Source organism: Macaca nemestrina, unplaced genomic scaffold, assembly GCF_043159975.1.
Source record: "Macaca nemestrina isolate mMacNem1 unplaced genomic scaffold, mMacNem.hap1 Scaffold_50, whole genome shotgun sequence".
In the NCBI taxonomy this organism is placed as follows: domain Eukaryota; kingdom Metazoa; phylum Chordata; class Mammalia; order Primates; family Cercopithecidae; genus Macaca; species Macaca nemestrina.
Window position 1 is genome coordinate 360,116 of NW_027257686.1, and position 23,847 is coordinate 383,962.

At 44.6% G+C, this 23,847-nt stretch overlaps 1 protein-coding gene and 2 long non-coding RNA genes across 4 annotated transcripts in view; 2 read left to right on the forward strand and 1 right to left on the reverse strand.

The window, feature by feature from the left end:
• LOC139361445 (lysine-specific demethylase PHF2-like) overlaps positions 1 to 9,197 on the forward strand; it is a 65,318-nt gene extending 56,121 nt beyond the window's left edge. For both annotated transcript variants that reach the window (XM_071090048.1, XM_071090051.1), the window contains exon 4: positions 8,698 to 9,197. The gene's annotated coding sequence lies outside the window, so the exon portion shown is untranslated. The remainder of the gene's footprint in view (positions 1 to 8,697) is intronic.
• The window catches only part of LOC139361443 (uncharacterized), a 286,740-nt gene that overhangs the window by 143,231 nt on the left and 119,662 nt on the right, over positions 1 to 23,847 (reverse strand). The gene's annotated exons all lie outside the window — the stretch shown is intronic.
• On the forward strand, positions 18,618 to 23,577 carry LOC139361447 (uncharacterized). Its single transcript, XR_011619007.1, has 6 exons — positions 18,618 to 18,920; positions 19,006 to 19,287; positions 19,907 to 19,965; positions 20,520 to 20,653; positions 20,989 to 21,208; positions 22,472 to 23,577. It is a non-coding gene; the product is annotated as an uncharacterized lncRNA (long non-coding RNA).

Consider the following 23,847-nt stretch of genomic DNA (forward strand, 5'->3'; position numbering starts at 1 on the left):
GTGAAATTGCTGGTTCATATGGTCAAAGTATTTTAACTTTATTGGAGATTACTTGGCAGTTTTGCAAGGAGGTAGTACAATTTTAGATTCTCACCCTAAGAGTTCCAGTTGCTCTACATTCTCATCATTCCTTGCTTTTCAGGTTTTTCATATATGAGCCTGTTTGGTATATGTAGTTGTTTTTATTTTAAAATCTGATTGTACATGCAATTTGCATTAGCCATGACAATTGAGAACCTTTTAATGTAGCTTATTGCTATATGGATATTTGATTTTCTAAGTGTCTGTCCAAATCTTTTGGTCATTTTTTAAAAGTGTGTTGCTTATTATTTTGTTATTGTTGATTTGTGGGGCTTATATGTTCTGGATACACATTCTTTGTCAGCTATATGCTTTATGAATATTTTTTCTGAATCTGTGAATCATCTTTTTATTTCCTTAAGTTTATCTTTCTGTGAGCAAAATATCTTAATTTCAAACCTAATTTTTCAACTTTTTAAAATGGATAGGCCTTATTTGCCCTAAACAAACACTTGCTACACCAGGAAATTTGTGCATGTTTCCTTCTAAAAGCTTTAAAGTTTTTAGTTTTTGACATTTATGTTTACGTTGAATTAATTTTAGTATAAGAAATAATGTAGATGGTCAATGTTAACTGATTTTTTAAACCGTTTTTCACATTTTGATATATTTTTCCCCAGAAATATTTGTATTTTAAATTGAAGAACACTGCTTGGGCAACATAGTGAGACACTATCTCTACAAAAACTAGTTCTAGCTACTCAGGAGCCTGAGGAGGGAGAATCACTTAAGCCCAGGAGTTTAAGGTTATATTAAGTTATGATCATGTCCCTATACTCCAGCTTGGGCAATAGAGCAAAACCAGAGGGAGAGAGAGAGAGCAAAACCAGAGGGAGAGAGAGAGAGCAAGAGAGAGAGAAAGAGAGAGAGCGCTCCGTTATCCTATTGAACTGCATTGGTGCATTTGTCAAAATCAAGTCATTGTATACGCTCTTTAGGCCTATTGATATATTTGTCTGTGTACTAACACTCATTGGCTTAATTAATGTAGTTTTATTCTGCCTGGAAATATGGTAAGTCCTCCTTTTTTTTTTTAAGAATTGCCTTGACTCTTCTGCATTTTTTAATAAAATACGGAATAAACATTTTCAGTTCTAGAATTTAAAAACATGCTAGAATTTGAAATGATATGACTATGATGGCTATGAGTATATACATATCAGGACAAATGGCCTCTTAACATTTTGACTTCTAATTTATGACATTATTTCTCTATTTAGTTTTTTATTTCAATAATTTTCAATGTACAGGTCTTACACGTGGTTCTTTACGATTATTATTCAGTATTTTATGGTTTTGTGTTTTTTTAACCACTATTGTAAGTGGTATTATTTCCCCATTTTATTTTCCAATTTTGTTGTACTATACCAATATGATACCATTTGAAAATTCTCCTACAGGGCTCTGATTATCAATTTAAAAATTATTATTTCTTTTTCCTCTCTGTGCTTCAGTTTAGAGAATTTCAAATGACTTTATTTGAAGTCAATAACTTTTTTTTTCTGTGTCCATTCTACTTTAAGATAATCAGATTAATTGTTCACGTCCAACATTACAATTCTCAGTTCTAGAATTTTCTCTTTTTGTTTTCCTTTTCTCTGCTGAAATTCTTCATTTGTATACCAATTCATCCATTTTTTCTTCTAAATTACTTTAATTTTTTTCATCTACTGATTTCTGTATTTGTATCATCTATAGTTCTACTTCTTTTGACTTTTTAACTTTTTTTAAAATACTTTCATCTAATTGTATTGCCTTGAAAGTGTTTTGACAGCAGTAGCCCTCTCTCACCACTCCTATTCAACATAATATTGGAAGTTCTGGTCAGGGCAGTCAGGCAAGAGAAAGAAGTAAAGGTATTCAAATAGAAAGAGAGCAAGTCAAATTGTCTCTTTGCAGATGACATGCTTGTGTGTTTAGAAAACCCCATCATCTCGGCCCCAAATCTCCTTGAGCCAATAAGGAACTTCAGCAAAGTCTCAGGATAAAAAATCAATGTGCAAAAATCACAAGCATTCCTATACACCAGTAATAGACAGAGAGTCAAATCATGAGTGAACTCCCATTCACAATTACTACGAACAGAATAAAATACCGAGGAATACAACTTACAAGGAATGCAAAGGACCTCTTCAAGGAGAACTACAAACCACTGCTCAAGGGAATAAGAGAAGACACAAACAAATGGAAGAACATTCCATGCTCCTGGATAGGAAGAATCAATATCGTGAAAATGGCCAATTTATAGATTCAATGCTATCCTCAAGCTACCATTAACTTTCTTCACAGAATTAGGCTTTTTAATTTTTTTTATCAGGAATCACATTGTCTTAAAACTTTTCATGTCTTCTAGTTTTCTATTGTGTGCCACAATTTAAATACAAAATAGCAGCAGACACCCAAGCTGGTAAGTTCTTACAGAAAGAACGTGCTTTGTTCCTTTGTTATGGAGCTAGAGGGTTATGTCCTCAATTTAATCAGTAGTTTAGATGACTTGGGTTCTGTCCCTAGAAGCTTCCAAAATGGGATCAGGCCCCACCCTCCATCAGGGCTTAAGCAACGTCTCTCTATTTTCAACCTGCCTGCCATCAGTTTTTCAGAACCACTGCTTAGTCACCCAGATTCCTTATGTGGAGAATTTCATTAGCAGCCCTGTCAGCCAATTTGCACTGGTAAAAATCTCAACTTGCCTCTCCCTTTGGCATTAATGCTGCTTTGCTTATAATGGTCTTACTTTTCCACCCAATTATTCCTATAGACTCAACAAATGCATTCAGAAATGAAGGATGTTGCAGTCTCTGCTCATCTCAAGGTCTCACATATTTCTAAATTTATGTATTTAGGCCAGGCATGGTGACTCAGGCCTGTAATCTCAGCACTTTGGGAGGCCGAGGAGGGTGGAATGCCTGAGCTTCGGAGGGAGAGTCATAATGAACAGTGGGTTTGAGAGATTCCTAGGGCGTTTTCTTCCTACTGTCATGATGGGGTTAGGTAAGCAGCCTCGGCCTCAATCCCGCTCCTGCTGCTGCCTCTGCCCTCAGATTCTGCCTCTGGGTCTTCAGGCAGAGGTGCTGCTGCCCCAGAGAAGGTGCTTGACCTTCCAAGGGTTCCTGCTGCTCAGAGGCACACAATTTAGCATATAATTAGAACATCAAACAGGGAATACAGTGCAAGTTCCTAGGAAACATTTCCTGTGGGCACAGTCCGCTGCATATGCCTCAGTTGCACCTGATGGCCCATCCACAGGCTTTAATATCACAGATCCATTTTAGACTGTTTCTCTCAAAGGAATGGAATGAAAAGAAAGTTGAATGCAAATTAAGTACACTGCCACAGCCTCACTATCAGGGTTTCCTGGATCTACAGCACCCTTTCAAACATCACACTGACTACAAAGCAGTCATTAGAATGATTCTTTCACCAAATATTCAAAGAAAAGAAGTGCAAAGAGGGTGCAAAGAAAGCCTTTCTATTGCTAGGCATAAAGCTATCACAAAGCAACAGGACTGTGAGGGTCCCTAGAGCAAATTTTGATTTTGTTTGATTTTGTTCTGAGTGTCCCAGAGTGCCCTATGGCTGGTATTTCCCTGGGCCATGGCTGTGATTACATCTCCGATACACAAATTAGCTACGGCAGCCTTGCTTCCGGGGGTGACCCGGAAATGGAGAGGATGCTTGAAGTCCTTGCTGCCCACGATGACGCAGAAGCCCCATGGTCCCGGGCCCTGAGGGACTGTCTACTGGGTGCTCATGGCATGGGGACAGGCTTGCAGGATGAGAGCACTGATCATACCAAGAGAACCTGTTCTGAGAATTGATTTTTCCACAAGGCTAGTTGCTGAAAAGGCCTGCTGCAACCCAAGGACCAGTTTAAGCTCGTATTTCCTCAAACACACTGCCCTGACTCGAAGACCAACCTTACCTCCGGCTGTCACTCACCAGTCAGAGCTCACCAGCTCTCAGAAGCTTCGCCAGAGCCAATATACTTTTTTTCCAAGCTGTACCTAACATTTCTCTAATAAAACTGTCACCTTTCTTTAAAAAAAAAAAAAACTTTTATTTTAGGTTTGAAGGTGCATGTGCAGGTTTGTTATCAGTTTACATAGGTGAACTCTGTCATGGGCGTTGGTTGTACAGATTTTTTCATCACCCAGGTATTAAACCCAGTACCCATTAGTTATCTTTTCTGCCCTTCTCCCTCCTCCAACCCTCCACCCTCAAGTAAGCCCCAGTGTCTGTTCCCCTCTATGTGTCCATGTGTTGTCATCATTTAGCTCCAACTTATAAGTGAGAATATGTGGTATCTCGTTTTCTGTTTCTGCCTTGGTTTGCTAAGGATAATGGCCTCCCGCTCCATCCATGTTCCTGAAAAAGACATAATCTCATTTTTTATGGCTGCATAGTATTCCATGGTGTTTATATGCCACATGTTCTTTATCTAATCTGTCATTGATGGTCATTTAAGTTGATTCCATGTCTTTGCTATTGTGAATAGTGCTGCAATGAATATTTGTGTGCATGTGTTTTTACAGTACAATGTATATTCCTCTGGGTATGTAAATCCCAAGTGGGATTGCCGAGTCAAATGGTAGTTCTGTTTTTAGCTCTTTGAGGAATTGCCACACTGCTTTCCACAATGGTTGAACTAATTTACACTCCCACCAACAGTGTACAAGTGTTCCCTTTTCTCCAGCATCTGTTATTTTGTGACTTTTTAATAATTGGCATTCTGACATTCTGACTGGTGTGAGAAGGTATCGCACTATGGTTTTGATTTGTGTTTCTCTAATGATCAGTGATACTGAGTTTTTTTTTATATGCTTATTGGCCACATGTTTGTCTTCTTTTGAAAAGTGTCTCTTCATGTCTTTGCCCACTTTTTAATGGGGTTGTTTTTCTCTTGTACATTTCTTTAAATTCCTTAGAGATGCTGAATATTAGGCCTTTGTCAGATGCATAGTTTGCAAATATTTTCTCCCATTCTGTAGGTTTTCTGTTTACTTTGTTGACAGTTTCTTTTGCTCTGCAGAAGCTCTTAAGTTTAATTAGATTCCATCTGTCAATTTTTGCTTTTGTTGCAATTGCTTTTGGTGTCTTCGTCATGAAGTCTTTGTCCGTTTCTATGTCCAAGATGGTATTTCCTAGGTTGTCTTCCAGGGTTTTTACAGTTTTGGGTTTTACATTTAAATCTTTAATCCAGCAGTCCACAACCTTTTTGGTACCAGGGACTGATTCTGTGGAAGACAATGTTCCCACAGAAAGCAGTCGGCAGTGGGATGGTTTCGGGATGAAACTGTTCCACTTCAGGTCATCGGGTATTAGTTAGATTCTCAAAGGGAGTTCACAACCTAGATCCCTCACACGTGCAGTTCACAACAGTGTTCGCACCCTTATGAGAATCTAATGCCGCTGCTGATCTGACAGGAAGTGGAACTCAGGTGGTAATGCTTGCTCACCAGCCACTCACCTCCTGCTGTGCGGCCTGGTTCCTAACAAGACACAGACTGGTACCAGTCCATTGCCCAGGGATTGGGGACCTCTGCTTTAATCCATCTTGAGTTGATTTTTGTATATGGAGAGAGGAAGGGGTCCAGTATCCCAGCACCATTTATTGAATAGAGAATCCTTTCCCAATGCTTGTTTTTGTCAGGTTTGTCAAAGATCAGATGCTCGTAGGTATACGGCCTTATTTCTGGGTTCTCTATTCTGTTCCATTGGTCTATGTGCCTCTTTTTGTTCCAGTACCATGCTGTTTTGATTACTGTAGCCCTGTAATACAGTTTGAAGTCAGGTAGCGTGATGCCTCCAGCTTTGTTCTTTCTGCTTAGAATTGCCCATGGGCTATGTGGGCTCTTTTTGGTTCTACATGAATTTTAAAATAAAAACTCTCAACTTTATCTTTGTTCTTGGAACATACTGAAGACCATCTGATCTGTGAGTATGCCCCACATTGCCATTCTTGCCTCCTAAATAATCAGTGTTACGTTTAGAGATTTATCTCTATATTTTATTCGACTTCAGCAATATAAACTGTGAGTCAGAGCTGCAGTGGTGGAGGCTGCAACCTTGGCGGCGGGAAGGTCGGCTCACAGGGTTTCTCAGCATGCTCCTCCTGTGTCCCCACCATCGAAAGGTGCCCCCTGTCATGTGCGTGCCCTTGGCTTGTAGACTAGCCTTATCTTTCCAGAACTATTTTTGGTCATGCCTCATGCATGAGCTTGTGCCTGAGCACAATCATGTGAAAATTAATGTAGTCAAGTCTTGTCCAAACTAAAAACATTGAACCATTTTAAAGGAAAGCAGCTTCCCAATGTTGCCGTATATTGTTTTAAAATAATTGTAAAAAGTAGTTGCTCATGTAATAGCACCGGGCCTGCCATTGACTTTGCAGGTGTGTGTCACACACATCTGAGAGGCTGTTACTATGGACGCCATCCTCAGTGCTGCTGCTGCACAGCACCCTGCCTCACAGGAGCTCTGCAACAGCAAAAGCACTAAGCAGATTGAAGAGGACAGAGCAGGACCATGTGGCATCCTCCTCCCTGTGGTCAGTTACATCTTCCTTTGGTATCATGGCAGAGGTTGGGGGTGCCCCTGAAGACACCAGCTGTGCTTCCTGTGCCCACTTCCCATGCCCACTGTACCCGCCATGACAAATTGAGCGTGTTTCTGTAGCCATCCTCTACCCTGAGTAGATGCTCTGCATTCTTATTGTGCAGTGCTTTCAGGACTGTGCCTCTGTGGTCATCCCTGTCGTCCAGCTCTGTCATGGCCATGGAAACCAGAACATGGCATGTCCCAACACCTCATTCTGAAGTTAGAAATCAACAAAACCTCCCAAATGGGAGAGGAGGGTCTAAAACCCTTGGAAAATTTCCTCTGCGAGATTTGCATGAGACCTGGAATGTCCTGAAGTGTAATATATAAAGGTATTGAATGACACATGTAAGACAGTTGTAGCCAACAGAGCAAATCATTCATATCAACAGTCTCTCTTGTGCTCTCTCAAAGATCCTCTGAATTATAGCACTGAGAGACCCTGAATGGCTTGGGAGTGGATGAGCCCCACGCACAGGCAGGAGAGTGGCGCATTCTCTGGGTCACAAAGTATCCTGTAGCTAGAAGATTAGAAACAATTCTACATGAAACATTTGAAAGTATATCTTGATCAGTTTATTTGTTTCTGAAGACACAGCCTTCCTTTGGAAAACAGTAGCACAGAGAAAGGTCTCCACAACCAAAAAGCACCATGAATTGTTAGTTGCATTTTCCCTGTTCACGTGAGTCAATTTCCTCCTGGATTGCATTGAATCTGCACTGTTTTGGAGACTGGCAGATGCATTGCTAATGAAGCCACATGTGCAAGGTCATCATCAGTTTACGTACTTCCATCCTAGCTGATGCTGTTGATTTTTCCCTTCCATGAAGCTTCCTGACACAGCCTGCAGCCGAAAAACTTCCCAAAGCAAGTCAAGTCTGACTTTGCACCCCCAACATGAGAGTCATGTGACTTCTGGGCACGCCACTGAATACTGATGTACCTGAAGGAACCCTGGGTACCAAACATGCTCAAGTGAATGAATGGTGTCCAGGACAAAGCCCAGCAGGTGTCCAGGCAATGGCCTCACACCAGAGATCTTGTCAGCACGCCGCTCTGAGCACTGTGTGCCTTAGTGTCTTTCTGTCCTGGTTACAATGAAATCTTTCTCCATAATGTCAGTTTTTATACTTTTTGACCTAAGTAGGACATCATGTGATGAATTTTCATGTGATATGAATTCAGCCTAGGTATTTCTTAGGATTGGTTTAGAGGGAAGACTGAAGCAGGTAAATGGCAACCCCTTGAATACACATCCATAATAAATTTAAAAATATTCAGCATGATTTAATGGTGTCTTTTAAAATGGGAAACAAAATCTTTCCCGTTCATTAGAATCATTACATCAACTAAAGTCATTATAACTAAAGTCATCATTACATCAACTAAAATACAAAATATGGAATCTAATCTTCAGCAGATGTTGGCATTTCTTTAAGTACACATCTTCACTTCCTTGGTGCACTAACAGAGACTCAAGAATGACAAAGGGAAAAAAAGGCAAAATTAGGGAAAAGGGAGACATTTTGTAGCTGATGTTGGATACACTGGATGGACTATCCACTTGATATACCTTCTCATTGATAGAATAGGAAACTTCAGGTTTCACAAAGGCAAATCGTGTTTTCGTGAGACAAAGCAACAGAAAAATATCGATAATAAAAATATTTTAATGTTTTATGAAGAACTGTATTGTAGCCTGAATCTTTAATTAAATAAATGTTTTCTTTTGCGTGTAAAATAGAATTCAGCCTTTCCTAACTCATGACAGCAATGGGATGAAGACACTGCTGGGCCTATCCTGCCACCTACTGGGAGGGCTTGCTCCCTCAAAAGCCTTGGTTTGGAAGGATGTTTGGAAAATAGCTTTACACACCCCCTCTTTATTGTGTTTTTATTCACAAAGCCTTAACATACTGCCATATTTCATGTAGTTGGTTTTTCATATCTCTGATAAGTTTTTAAATGTCACTATTCCTACTAAAGTCTCTGTCTCTGTCCTGTGTTCTGTGTTCTAGGGTGTATGAAGAAACGGCCTCAGCAGAAACAGAGGCTGAAGCATGCGTGCTGGGGGCTGAGAGGCCAGAGGAGAATGTGATGAGACATAGAGTTGGTAGTGCAGGAAGTCGGAAGATCAAGTACCATGATGTTGGTGCTGGTTGCTTGTGTTAAAGTCTATGGTAATTTTTGCCCACCTGTGGGGTTCCCCTGGTGCCCCAGCCATGATGGGGTAACTGAACTGCTGCTGGGGCCAAGCTGCCCGTGGCCCGGGATCTGGCACTTGGAAGAGTTCTGAGAAGTGCCCCTGGATCAAAAGAGGAGAAACAGACTTCATCCATACCTATTCCCACTGTATTTAAAGAAGTGAATATTTCCACATTTTTAAAAACTTCTTTTAATTAAAACGTTTAAAAGAAAATACGGTTGAGGTAACAACCAGGTTACAGTTCTTCCAGTAGCACCCAGCCAGCGAAAGCCCTCAGATTTTAGAAGAGAGGACTGCAGTCATGTCTGGAATTCAAAGAAGAAACAGTGAGAAAAACTTGATAGAACTGACAGATGCTAAAATGTCTAATATTAACATAGAAGGGCAACTGTTAATGATAATATAGAATTACAATATTAATGGCAGAGTAATTAAAGAAGCCATTAATGTTGAATTATGTATGTGTACATTAAACCTATAAATTAAAATATGAACATTATACCATCTGTGCTGGCTTCATTAATGTTAAGTTATAACATTAAACTATCAATGACATTTTATTAATATAAAATTATAAATTGCTATTGTTGAATAGAACTTTAAAGTTGAATAAAAAGAAAATATTATTACTAATATGTTAGACTTTGATAAAATACGAAATTCAAACATTTTAATAAAATGCTGTTTCCCAGTAGTATTTACATGAAGTTATTTGAGGTATTGTTTGTTCAATAAAGAATGTGACAGTGTCTCCTGTTGGCATTGTTTGATTAACTGGTGGAAAAATCATTTGCAAGGAAATGGGTTATTTCAAGTTATATTTTAATATCCTTTTATTTCCACATAATAAAATCTTTCTTCTGGGCATGATGACTCATGCCTGTAATCCCAGCACTTTGGGAGCCTGAGGCGAGACAGGATCACTTGAGCCCACAAGTTCAAGACTAGCTTGGGCAACATAATGAGACTCTGTCTCTACCAAAAAAATAAAAAATTTACCGGGGCCTGGTGATGTGCGTCTGTGGTTCCAGTTACTCAGGAGGCTGAAGTAGGAGGACTGCTTAAGCCCAGGAGGCAGCAGCTGTAGTGAACCATGATCCTGCCACTGTACTCCAGCCTGGGCAACAGAACAAGGTCTTGTGTCAAAAACAAAATGAAACAAGAGTAAAATCATTATTATTCACTTGATATTCCTAAAACAAATTTTCCAACAGTATGTTTGTGTACAGTTCTTGAGTCTTACAGTATACAGTCAAAGCTCAAAACCTCCTGCTAAATGGACAACTGTTAAGGTGCGCATTCGGTTCTGTTTCCAACCTGCAGGCTCGGGTGTTCCTCAGCCTGGCAGACAGGGAGGCGGGGGTGCGGTCAGAGAAGTGGTGGATGGCTCGGGTTGTGGGACACAGAGAGTGCTGAGCCACGAAGAATTGGGGCAGCGAGGCCGAGCGACAGCAGAGCCTAGGGAGGTGTCCAGGCCTCGGGGAAGCAGGGACTTCGGAGCAGGGACCCTGGGGGACGCTGAGCACAGGGCCAGGGCAGAGTCCAGGGGTCTCGGGTAGGCCTGGACTAAAGAAGGGCCTGGGAAGAGAGATGTGGGGAGGTCAAATGGCCCTAGTGAGTCTGGGTGAGGAGCGGGGGATCGAGTCCCCCCCAGAACTGAGTCCAACGTTTTGGGGGAGAGGGACAAGGAAACAGTGAGGGGGTGGGGGCCACGGGCCACTGTTCGAGGGACAAACCCAGCTCAGAGGAAATAAGGCACGGGGGTGAGGTGACAAGGGACATGGGGGTGACAGGGCCATAAGATGAGGGGTGTCGAGGTCGGGCCAGGAAAAGATCAACTAAAAAGCAGGGGGACGTGGGGGCTCGGGGAAGCAAGATATGGAGGCATGAGGGAGAAAAAGGGAGGAGAGGGAGCTCAGCAAATCCGTCATTGCCAGGCGCCTCTAGGAGCTTGGTTTTGTGGTACCTTAGTCATGTTTTCAGAGAAGAGGTTCATAGTATAGAGGATCACGTGGCCACGTGGCCAATGCAGGGAGGAAGTGTGGTAAAGAGCTGGGGTGCCCGTCTGGGGCCCCGCTTCCTTGTAATTTTCTTACAACATTTAGCATCTTGGCAGCAGGCTGTGGTGCTTGAGTGGTGCTCACACACTGAGTTCTTAGACCTGATAATGCTTATTTTAAAGTTGCAAGGTCTATTAAAATGACCTGAGGAATAAAAATTAAATCATAAGTTCCCCCAACTGACTGATAGAGCCTTCTCTTGGCCAAGGGGACCCCAGAGAAACCTTGAAAACTGAGCTCCTGGCCATGATGAGATGGGAGGTCAGACATATTTCAGCATGTCCCTTCCATATAATCTTTAACCAAACTCTTAAGGAGTAAGCAGAAACCAACTCTGGCAAATCAGAAACACAGGACTCATTCCTTTATCATCTTTAGCCAATCATCTGAGGCCGTGGCTGGACTCACCCTACTTCTTTGCAGTTTTGGAGTGATAGTCACCAGCTTCACAGTGCATCTTTCCTAAAACAAACCACCGCCTCTGGACCGGTTTTGGCTGGCTCACAGAGGATGCACAGTGAGTGGTTTGTGGCCCCTGATGCACCTTTTGATGTCAGAGGCTAAAAACTCCACCCCCAGATCATGCTAATACATGAACACGTGACCCATGAAGAGGTATGAAACTCAACGGCACATTCACGTTCCTTTCATAAATATTCATTACTACTCCTATAACTTATTGAATATATACGTTCTGCCACTCCACTCATCATAAATTCCTACTCCCTTTACCCCTCCCTTGAAGCACTTGCTTTTGGCAGAGCCAGAGGCTACACTTCCAAGCCTGTGAGCTGCACTCCTTCACAAGAATTAAAGCTCTCCTTTCCAGTGCATGAACTGCATGATTTATCAGTTGACTGCTTTGCTGGTGTTCACACTGCTATCAAGAGCAGTAAGTGGTCAATTCTTAGAAAAATATAAGTCTAGTAAAGATATAAAAAATCTTTCAGCTCTTGAATATATTCTCAAATAAGACAACTTTTCTACTAACTAATTTGCAAAGATAAAACATCACCAAAAATGACAGAGGTGCAATGGAAAGCCAAACCAAAGTGTTTTTCCCATTCCCACATAGCAATCCACACAGAGTACAGTCCCTCCTTCATATCCATGGGTTCTGCATCCATGGATTCAGCCAAACTTGATGCAAAAACATTTGAAAAAAAAGAATGGTTGTGTCTGTACTAAACATACAGACTTTTTTTCTTGCCATTATTCTCTAAATAATACAATATAACAACTATTTACATAGTATTTACATTGTATTAGATATAAGTAATCTAGAGGTGATTTAAATCAACCTTGTCCAACCTGTGGCCTACCCTCCAAAACAAATTTGTAAACTTTCTTAAAATATGAGATTTTTTTTTTTTGCGATTTTTTAAAGCTCATCAGCTATCTTTAGTGTTATTGTATTTTATGGGTGACCCAAGACAATTCTTCTTCCATTGTGGCCGAGAAAAACCAAAAGATTGGACACCCCTGATTTAAAGCATGTGGAGGATGTGTGTAGGTTATATGCAAATACTACAATTTCTGTTGCCTAGGCTGGAGTGCAGTGGCACAATGATGGCTCACTGCAGCCTTGAAATCCTGGGCTCCAGTGATCCTCCTGCAAAACTGCAGTTTGCCACTGGTGGGTGGCTCAGGATTCAAGGCCAGCCCCCAGCCCCAGTCCTACAAACCTTCACTGTGGACTTGGCCTGATGGCACTCATCACACCCACACCCCCCTGGGAGTGCTGAGGCCCAGCCCTGGCTACCACACTCGCTGTCTCCTTGCTCCCCCTAGCCAGAGGGAGGCCCCGCACCTCGTGGCCGCTTTGGGTGTTGGGGGCCCAAAGTGCCTGGGGGACGTGTGTTCAGGCAGTAATGGTGCACCCGAGGCCTCAGCCTGCTGAGTCACATCTGCGCCCCCATTTCTCAAGAAGGCTGGCAGCTACAATTCAGGTGAAGTCAGCAGGCCCATCTGCACCTGATCAGCAACGCTGGCCCAACAGGCTCCAAATGCCTGGGTTTGCGGTGCTAAACCTGAAGGTCTTACCCTGCAGATACAGAAGGCGGCGCGGTGGGTCACAGCTGGCAGAACTCCAGGCTGCTCTAACAGGTCAGCGCTCTGCCCTGGCACCACACCAGACGGCTGCCAACCACCTGGGTTTCTGCTCTGCCACACTGAAGAACATTTCTCCAGGGGACACAAAAGCTTAGCATTCTCTACTGAGGTTTTCTCTTTTAGTTTAACATTGAGGTGTGCGATTCATCCAGAGTGCATATTTCTGTGCACCGTGAGCTGGTGCCCGCAGTTTGCTGGCCTGGGGCCGGGTAGGCAGGCATGGACCAGGTGTCTAGCCCTTGTGGAGGAAGCTTTGGCAGCTCACTGACCAGGCAGTGGGTGCCCAAACTGGGTCCCTCTCCCTGCTCGCCCCTCCCCCGTTTCTCCTCCCAGGGTCCTCACTGGTCTGCCGCACCCTCTTAGAGCTACTTACCTTTCCTCCTGCTGCTTGCCCATTGCCTTCACAGAGCACGTTGCATGCGCAAACCTGGGGCTCTGACTCCAGCCACCCTGGGACCCAGCAGGGGTAGGTGGCCATTCTCCATAGTCTGTACCCTACTCTTTCATCCCCCGAGGTTAATAATGATAATAGTTATTGTTGCTGTTGTTCATCACTATTGTAATGATTACCATTATTATTTGTCATTGTTATAAAAACACTAAATGAAGTTTTTCCATCCACAAAGGGTTTCGCCTTGTTGGCCAGGATGGTCTCAATCTCTTGACCTCGTGATCTGCCCGCCTCTACCTCCCAAAGTGCTGGGATTACAGATGGCCACCACCACTCCTGGCTAATTTTTGTGTTTTTAGTAGAGATGGGGTTTCACCATATTAGTCAGGCTTGTCTTGAACTCCTGACCTGGTGATCTGCCTGGCTCGGCCCCCCAAAGTGCTGGGATTACAGGCGTGAGCCACCACACCCAGTTGAAAGGTCCTGTTAAGAGGATGAAAACAAAGTATAGATCAGAAGAAAATATTTGCAAACCACATATTCTACAACAATGTGTAAAAAATATTACAAAAATTATCTGGGCATGGCGGCATGCACCTGTAGTCCCAGCTGCTTGGGAGGCTGAGGCAGGAGAATCACTTGAACCTGGGAGGCGGAGGTTGCGCTGAGCCGAGATTGTGCCACTGCACTCCAGCCTGGGCAACAGAGTGAGACTCCATCTCAGAAAAAAAAAAAAAACAAAAAAAAACAGAGGACCTTTCACAGAGCCTGGGTTTTTAATTTTGATGACTTCCAATTTATCCCTCTCTCTTTATGAACCATACTTTTGATGTCAAGTACAAAATCTCCTTTTTAGTCTAGATCCCATTATTCTCTAAGAATTATTTTTCCCTGAAGTTTTATAGTTTTACATTTTACATTGAAATGTGTGATCCATTTGGAGTTAATGTTTGTATGAGGTGTGAGGGTAAAACCCCCACAATTTATCCATTTAGAAAGGTGAGGAGACTTTATTTCTCATAAGGATTACAGCCTACAAGGTGGCCATCCCAGCCAAGGGACCAGAAAACCAGAAAGAGGCACTTTGAAGGAGGAGGGGTTGGGGTTGGAGCTTTATGCTGAGCAGGTTGGCTAAACATACATATTCAACAGGTTATAGGAGGAGCTATGAATATTCATGAAGGTGGTGCTGATACATGCATATTGAACAGACATGCATGTAGCATATGACCCATGTTCACTTTGGGGTGGAGACTTAACATTTAAATGTATTACAATTAGGTCCTATATGTCAACAGGTCTTTTCAGGGCATGAAGGCACACAAGTGTGCAGCCTCTGTAAACCAGCCAGAGACACTCCATGGTTGGTGGTGTTATCAGGAAGTTATGGCTGGTAGAGCAGGGGTTCAGTAAGTCAGTAGGTGGTGGAGCTGGACATTGTTTTAATCTTGTCCATCTCGACGCAAGTGGTTGTTTAGCTGCTAGAGTAAAAGAAAAGCCTTGTGGCCCTTAGAACACAGTTTATTCTCTAGGCGTAGGGTTAGTGACTTCACCCTTGCCTGGCATGGCCTTAAGTCCTGTTTATAATTTGGTGTTTTATTGCCACAGAGTCTGTTCTGTCAGTCTTCTGATCTCTATGTTAACATTAATGCTGGTCTAAACCCCAAAAGGCAGGGGGTATAATGAGGTGTGCCTGACCTCCCACCCCATTATGACTAGAACTAAATTTTAAAGATTTTCCTGAGGTCCCCTTGGCCAAGACGGGGTCCATTCATTTGGTGGGGGCTTAGGATTTTAAAGTTGACAGTGTCTAGGTCAAGGATTTTGGTTTGCCTGCTTGTTTGCTGTGCCTGTGATGTGCAGTTGCCCGACTCCCATTTGATGGAAAGGCCACTTTTCCTCCCATGAGTTGCTTTCGCATGCTTGTCAAAAACCAGCTGGGTGCATTTGTTTTCTATCTTTTTTCTGTTCTGTAGATCATCTCCCTCTGTCCATACCACACGGTCTTTACTAGCTATTTAATGTGTTGAAATAGGGGTAACTCAATTCTTGTTTTAAATTCTTCATTTAATATTTCATCATCAACATTTATCTCATCTAAAACAAAACAAAACAAATTCACACAGTGTACGGTGTGGATGTACTGGAGTTTATTTAACCCAGCCCCTCTTAATGAATGGCTATCAACCCCTACACCAGTTTTTTTGTTATTATAGTAAATAATGCTGAAATCTTTTCAAACGATTTTTAAAGTTTATTTTTAATTGACAAATCATAATTGTATATATTTATGGGATACAATGTGATGTTTCGATATATGTATACATTGGTGGGACAATTACTTTAAGCTAATTAAGATATCCATCACCAACTCATCTATTTTTTGTGGTAAGAATATTTAAAATCTTCTATTTTAGGAATTTTGACATATATAATGCATTAACTACAGTCACCGTGTCATGTGGATCACTAAAACGTATTCCTCTTGTCTAACTGAATCCTTGTACCCGTTGACCAACGTCTCCCCGCTCCTGCCCTTCCCCCGGCCTCAGGTAGCCTCCATTCTACTCTCCGTTTCTATGAGTTCAGCTATTTTCAGATTCCACGTACAGGAGAGACCAAGTGGTATTTGTGTCTGTGCCTGGCTTACTTTGCTTAGTACAATGGCCTTCACGTTCATCCATGTTGTCGCCAATGGCAGGATTTCCTTTTATTCAAAGGCGGGATAGTACCGCATGGTGTACATGCACCGCATTTTCTTTATTTGTTCACCCACTGGTAGATGCTTAGGTTGCTTCTGTATCTTGGCTACTGTGAATGAAATCAATATTCTTATCACCCGCGTATTTGCAGAATTGATCTCCACAGTCATTTGTTATCTTTGGACTTTGCTTGTGTATTTTGTTCAAACGTTATGTTGTCAAGCTGATCAATCATTTCCTTGATGGCTTCTGGGTTTATTTTGTGGTTTAGAAAGGCTTCCCCACTTCCAAAAGACAGAATAAAAGCGATTCACCCACCTTCTCCCTTTCACAGTTTCAACTTCAGGGTCTCTCCCGCCTCAAAACTTTCGAATACGCTGGGAGCCCGGGACCCCGCTGCGCTGGGAAGATGAGGCAGGGCGCCGGTCCCGGGGGGTCTCCGGAAACGTTCCCGGTTAGCGGAGAAGATCGCCCATCCCGGAGCCGCGTGGGCGGTCTGTCCTAGCCGGTAGCAGTCTCTCGGAGCCTAACGGTGGTTAGGAAAAATTTTCAAGTCCCCTTCGGCTGCGGGGTCGCACCATTCTAGGCCGTGCCAACTGAGAGCTCCTCTGTCCGCCCCCGGCTGAGAAACGCGATACCAGGTAGCCCGGGACTTGGAGAGGCCTCTACCGCCAGCTATGCCGATCCGATCCGCGGCTGCTCGCACCGGCTGTCGGGCGCCACCTGGCTGCACTGTTTAGGTTTTCTCTCCTGCGCTCTGGAGAAGCCGGCAAGAAAGGGGATTTGGCCACAGAGTGCTGTGCAGAGTTCAGGCGACTGGCAGCACTGGCAGGATGAGCCCAGCTTTGCCCGGTGTACTCTTCGTCCTTTCGTCGGAGATTAAACCTGCAGGTCAGCGTTGGAGGCGCGCTCTTAAACTCGGAGTGCTGTGGCCTGAGCTGATCAACTAGTGCACGCAGGAATCGATGGGCCTTCCGAGAGTATGAATGGGGGATGGGGTACCCCGCCCGGACGCCGACTGGTTTGGGGCCTTGTCCTCAGGCCTTCCATTACACCCATTATCTCTGAGCCCCGCCTCGGAGGTGAGGACCGGCCCGCCTGTTCCAGGAGGACTGCAAAGGGTAACATGGGACCGTCCGTGGCCACGCGTGGGTCGTGATCATCCGATTTGAGCTTTACACCTTTTTCGGAGTCTTGTCTCGGAGGTGGAGACTGGCTTGGGCAGTACGAGAAAAACGGGGAAGGCGCAGTGGATTTAGCTGCGGCCTGCATAATGAGATATTGTGTTTGGACTTTGAGGCCCTACCCTCCCCACCGGGGAAGAGCCTGCAGCCTCTGGCTCTGAGATAGAGGGGTGACCAGATGTCCGACGGATGATCTTTGTTAGAGTTGCTGGGTCGATCAGCCTTTTCTGCAGTTTTGATGTGTCCTCAGAAAGTTGATCAGATCGACCAGCAGCCCAACTCAGCAGATGGGCAACTAGAATTTGGGAGAGGGGAAGGGAGCAAGGGAAGGGGAGATGGGCGTGGGGGGAGGCCTGTGGGGAGGTGAGGAGGGAAGGGTAGGGGCAGGGGGATGGGGGAACCTGAGGTTTATATAGCAATAGTAATTGTTATAAGCAAGTATTATAAACAAATAATAATTTACTTACATTTAAAAACTATATGAATATAAATAATATAAATTTATAGAATCATAAGTATAAATTATACTTTATAAATACTAAATCTACATAAATAGTGATTAGATATAAACAGTTATAGTTCTGAAGAGGACGCAGGAGGGGTTTTCGGTCCGCAGAAATTTCTAAATGCCCCTGGGGAGGCTGAGGCAGGCCCACTTCGGTGAATTTTGAAGTCCACTCTGGGTGGGGATCTGGCCCGGGAGGCGCTGGGGAGTCTGTCCCCAGCCCGGCAGCTGTCCCTGGCCCCGGGCGCTTCCCCCCCAATTTTCCAAGGCTTCTTTTGGCTGCCAGGGATCTCACGGTTCCACTCATGCCTGCCAGGGAGCCCCGAGGTGGGAATGCGAACCGAGGTGGACCCGGACGAGGCCTGGCGTCCTGCCGGCCGGCGGGCTGGCGATCCAGATCCCTCCGGCTGGCTTTCAGGCTGGTTGTCTGGCGACACCTGGCGGCCGCCTTTATATATAGAAGCCTCAAGCACCTGTTCCTTTCTGTAACTCAGGACGCTATCTAAGCTTCAATTATCTGGCCCTTCTCGTGGTCTATACTTTGTGGGATTCCTGTGCATACAGACGTAATTAAAATTGTTTTTCTCCTATTAGCCTGTCATGTCAATTTAATTCCTAGCCCAGCCAAAGAACCTAGAAGGGGAAGGGGAAGCCATTTTTCCCTCCACTACCTGCTTTTCAAGATCCCACTTTCTTGGAACCACTTCAGAGTTAGCCCTCTGTAAATACTTGTCAGTACTCATCTTTTCAATGTTTTCACCTGACATTCCCTCTTTATTTCACTCCTATGTCTCCCAGCAGGTTGCTCAAGAAACTCTCCCTTGCTATGGACACTGCTGACTTCTGTAAAATACGTTTACAGGAGGCCATTGGTTTGGACTGAGTTTCTGCACTAGGCCCAACAGGCTGAGATGGAGCAGGGACCCCTATTAGAGGCCTGCTGGGCCTCCTCCAAGTGTGGAAACAAAAGAAAATCTTGATTTCCTTCAAGGGAAATTGCAGGCACCTAGCTGGCCTTGAGAAGTAGATGAGCCACCTGATAAGCAAGAGGGAATCATAGCTTCAAGTAATAACCACTCAAGTAAGTCAGAGCCACAAGGTGTTTGGTCCCCTATTGAAACTAAAGATCACATCTTAGCATATGTCCCTAAATTGTTTTTCGGCAGACCCACCTCAGATGGAAAATACTGACCATCATCACAGAGACCTCAGATGACAGGGGAGCTGAGGGCTGCGCTCTGACGGCTGCTCTTTGTTCTAAATTTCTTTCTCATGGGCCTGGAGAGAGTCATGCCCATAAGCCAGACCTTAACATTGCTTTCTGCTGACCCCAAGTTTTTAGAGAAAGCCTGGCTTCCTTAACCAATTGCAATCAAAGAATCCTGAAGCCACCTATGACCTGCAAGCCCCTTGCTTCAAGAGCTTCCACCTTTTTGGGCCAAACCAAGGTATACCCTCTGTATTGATTTATGGTTTCCCTGTAACTTCTGCTTTCCTGAAATGTTCCCCTGCCTTTAAAATCCCTTGCTTGTAAACCATCCAGGAGATTGGGTCTGAAGCGTAAGCTGCCCCATTTTCCTTGCTTGGTGTCCTGCAAGTTAACACCTTCCTTTCTCCTGCTGCAAACCTCAGTGTGTGTGTTTGGTTTTACCGCACGGGGCAAGCCGACCCAGGTTGAGTTCAGTAACAAGATTAGACTGGAATGGAGTTCCTCGTGCGAAAGTTCCATCTTTCCAAACCAAAACTAAGTTGTTGATCTGACCTTCTGAGAAGTCAGGACACAGAGAGATAAAAGGTAAATCCCCAACAGGCCAGGTTTAGCCAGCATGATAAGCAGTCCCTCCTGTCTGCTTTAATGTTTACAAGGAAAGTAACTTTGCAACCAATCCGTGTTTTGTTCTCTGTTTCTGCTTCAGCCTTTTCTATCCATAAAGCCCATCTCCCCCACTCTGCTGGGAGGAACGCTCAGTCTGTTTTATGGAATGAAGTGTTGCCTGATTCTAGAATAGGAAATAAAGTCAATTAGGATATTTAAACTAAATCTGTTGTGCTTTTGTCTTTTGACAGTTCTATGATGGAAAATCTAATGGCCACTTTCCATTTACCACGTCCAAGGAGCAGTCCAGGTAAGTGGCTCCCTTTTGTTTCCATCTTGCTCCTGGCTTCTGATGCTGATGTTTCTCCTTCTGGAACGTCCTGCCTTTCTGGATGCTCCTCCCCAATTTTTGCCAGTGCGCTCACAACCCCTGCTTGGGATTTAAAATCTGAAGTGCGTCATAACTCACCCCTGGACTCTGTTATTCTTTTATTGGTATGCTGGAAAAAAAGAACCCCAAGCCCTCCAGGTGACCAAATTGATTTTTAATGCATTAATTATTAACTCTATTCTTACAACCTCCAGATTTTATCTCCACTCAGAATTATATGTACAGCTGCCTAGCTGATTTCCAGACTGAAATGCCTCTTTGACATTACATATTAAAACTGATCCCGCTCTATAGTCTAGGTCGTCTTCCTTGACTTGGCTGTGACCCAGACTTACTGTCTAAATAAATGGTGTGACGGCTCACCTAGGGACCCCATTCCAGACTTTAGAAGAGTTTCTTCAGCCTGTATCCCCCCAAGTCATAAACAGTCCATTACTGAGTCCTATTCATTCTTCCTATGTATCTCTCCAAAGCCTTCCCTCCATTTCCACAATGACCCCAACTGTTTCACCATTTGCTCCTCGAAGAACATCTGGATTTGTTTCTGGCTTTTGGCTATGAGGAATAAGCCTGCTGAGAATATTCAGCTCCAGGATTTTGTATGAATGTAAGTGCTTTAGGGGTGGGGCGGGACCCTGCAGGCCATCCCTCGGTTGGATGATTCTCTAGAGGGACCCAGAGAACTCCACCAAGCTGACCTAAGCCCCCGAAAGTCAAACAGATACTGCGTGGCCCAATGCCTGCACCATAGCTCACTTGTTGGAATAAACTGCCCAAGAAAAAAGGGGGTACATGTTACATTATCAGAGGCATCCTTGGTGGATCCTGGAGACGTGGACAGTACCTGTAGTCATGAAGCTGACAACTGGAAGAAGCCCGTCTGGTTCAACCCCTGTCTGGCATATTCCTTCCTTCTCCATCCTCACTTTCTACCCCTCACAGGGACAGATAATTTACAGCTTACCGAGCCAGGCCACTGCACTTTTGGACAACTCTACTAAATGGATTTTCCTCATGCCATTGCATAACTGCTGCCTGCCACCAGAGCCTTAGAAATGTATGGTTTTCCATCAAGCACTCATGGAACACGTCACTGTGGGCACTTCTAGGGGGGTTCATGATGGATCCTCCAAGATCAACTAAATATAAAACAAGCTCCCAGGTAACAGAACCATTTCAGCTGTTAAATAAAATCATCTGTGTTAACCTAGTTTAATTATGGGGGACATCTCTCCCAAAGTGTGTATGTGTGAGACCCTGTCTCACTCTGTCATCTAGGCTGGAGTGCAGTGGTGCCATCACAGCTCACTGCAGCCTCAACCTCCCAGGCTCAAGCAATCCTCCCACCTCAGCTTCCTGAGTAGCTGGGACTATAGATGAATGCCACTATGCCCAGCTAATTTTTAAAAAACTTTTTGCAGAGGCAGGGTTTCGCCATGTTGCTCAGGCTGGTCTCCAACTCCAGGGCTCAAGCAATTTGCCTGCCTTGGCCTCCCAAGGTATTGAAATTACAGCATGAGCCACTGTGCCTCCAACATAATAATTTTTTGTTTAAAGAATAGTTGGTATTTGTGGGCCAGGTATCGTGGCTCATATCTGTAATCCCAGCACTTTGGGAGGCAAAGACAGGTGGATCACTTCAGGTCAGGAGTTCAAGACCAGCATGGCCAACATGGTGAAACCCTGTCTCTACTGAAAGTACAAAAATTAGCCAGGTGTGGCGTGCACGTGTAGTCCCAGCTAATCGGGAGGCTGAGGCAAGCAGATTGCTTGAACCCAGGAGTCAGAAGTTGCAGTGAGTGGAGATCGAGCCACTGCACTCCAGCCTGGGTGACAGAGCAAGACTCTGTCAAAAAAAATAGTTGCTATTTTAGCCTTTCTTTCTGAAATCATGGCTAGTGGCCTCATTCATCTGTTGAGGTTTTATATGAAAACAAAACCTTATATCATTGTGTGGAGAAACGTGCTGACCTTCTTTGTTGTGGGGTGAAAATGGCTTCAGCACACCCAGCAGCTGTTTTGCGTTCTCAAGAAGGGAGGCCCAAAGTAGTCCAATCGTAATAGGGTCTCTCAGAAACCCAGCCCAGCTACTCCCCTCCTTCGGGGGAGTTTGTGACCTTGCTACTCACAGCGTGGTCTATGGACCAGCAGCACTGGGGTTACCTGAAGCTTGTGTGAAATGCGGCATCCCAGGCCTGCTGCACCACGTGCATCAAAAGCAAACGTGTTCTTCCTATTGCTGAGAGACAGGAGGGATGGCAGCACAGGAGCAAAGCCAGCACTGTGATTGCCGTTAGGGACAGTGCCAGAGCACCCAGTCCCGAGCCCCACCATCGCCACCCCTTTTCCTTAATTACAGAATTCACTTGAAATTAAAAATCCCTGCTTCCTAAATACCCACCCTCTCCTCTGGCTTTCTTTTTAGCTGAGTTGGCTGCTCTCGCCTCTTCTTTCACCCGCTCCTGGCAGCACAGCAATCCCTGCAAGTTACTCGGACCCTCAGGACTCATCATTCAAGTGCAGTGGAGGACCATGAAGATGGCAGGGAAAACCAAAGGAAGCTCAGGGGGCCCATCGTGGTCTCTCCTTGGTGCCAGTGTTAGAAGGAAGAATTGGCGCTCACTCGGTCCTGCTGTGTGTGGGAGTCTCTTCCGCACCCGGCCCTATCTTGTCAATCATCACCACTTGGTTGAGCATTTCCAGACTTTGTTCCCAGGCTTTGTTTCCTGGCCCTTGACAATAAACAGAACAGTCTCCCTGAGCCTTTCACACCACATAGACCCCTCAGGATGAATTGCTCGAGCAGCTCCTGCTGATGCTGGGCCTTGGAAAGAGGGGGCCAGTGGGGAGGGCCCACCCCTGAGCTGAGAGCTCCCTTTATGAAGGCAAGTCCAAACCCTAGCGATTTGGGGGTCAGCAGGGGAGAGAGCAGGGCTGAAGGCGTAGAGGGGGCACCCTGCACTTCATGCCTGGGGCAATGCAACAACAAAGGTGTCAGGCATGTGGACACACGCCTAGAGGAAGAGTGCTGTGCACCCTCAAAGCCTGGTCTGAGGATCAGCAAACCAGCCTCTCTGGGAAGCTTGTTGGAAAGGCCAACTCTCAAGCCCCTCCCCACCCCTGGTGCACCAGAACCTTCAGTCTGACCTAGCCCTGGGTGACTCCCCTGCTCCTGACATCTGGGAGGAGCTGCCTGCAGTACTGGCTGTCAATCTGCCTGATTGTCAGCACCACCTGGAGAGCCGGAGGAGTTCTGAAAAGACAGATCTCTGGGCGCTTCCATCTCTGGGATTGTGACTCAGTAAGTAAGGGGTGAGGCACAATCATTTATATCTGTGTTTTTAAAGCTCCCCCAGTGTTCTGGATGCTTAGCCAGGCTTGGGACCCTCTCTCTGCTCTTTGGGTATCTTACAGGTAAGAAAGATGTCATTGTAAGCTTTTGTCCTGGAAACACATTCATTCCAAACATATGGAAAGAACTTACTAGGCCGTGTGTGGTGGCTTATGCCTGTAATCCCAGAGCTTTGGGAGTTCGAGGTGGGCGGATTTCTTGAGCCCAGGAGTTTGAGACCAGCCTTGAGCTCCTTGACTTCTGGGGAGTTGATGAGGGACCTGGACACTGTCACAGTGGTTTTTTGTTTCCCTTTGTGTACAGTTCTGAGTTCATTAATTATGTATCAGGGTTTGGAATAAGCTCATATAAATATTTCAGGTCCTAAAATAGCTGTGACAGTGTCACTGATCTGCCCCTGAGCTGAACATCCACTCCCCCCACTGCCATTTTAATCCTCCAGTCACATG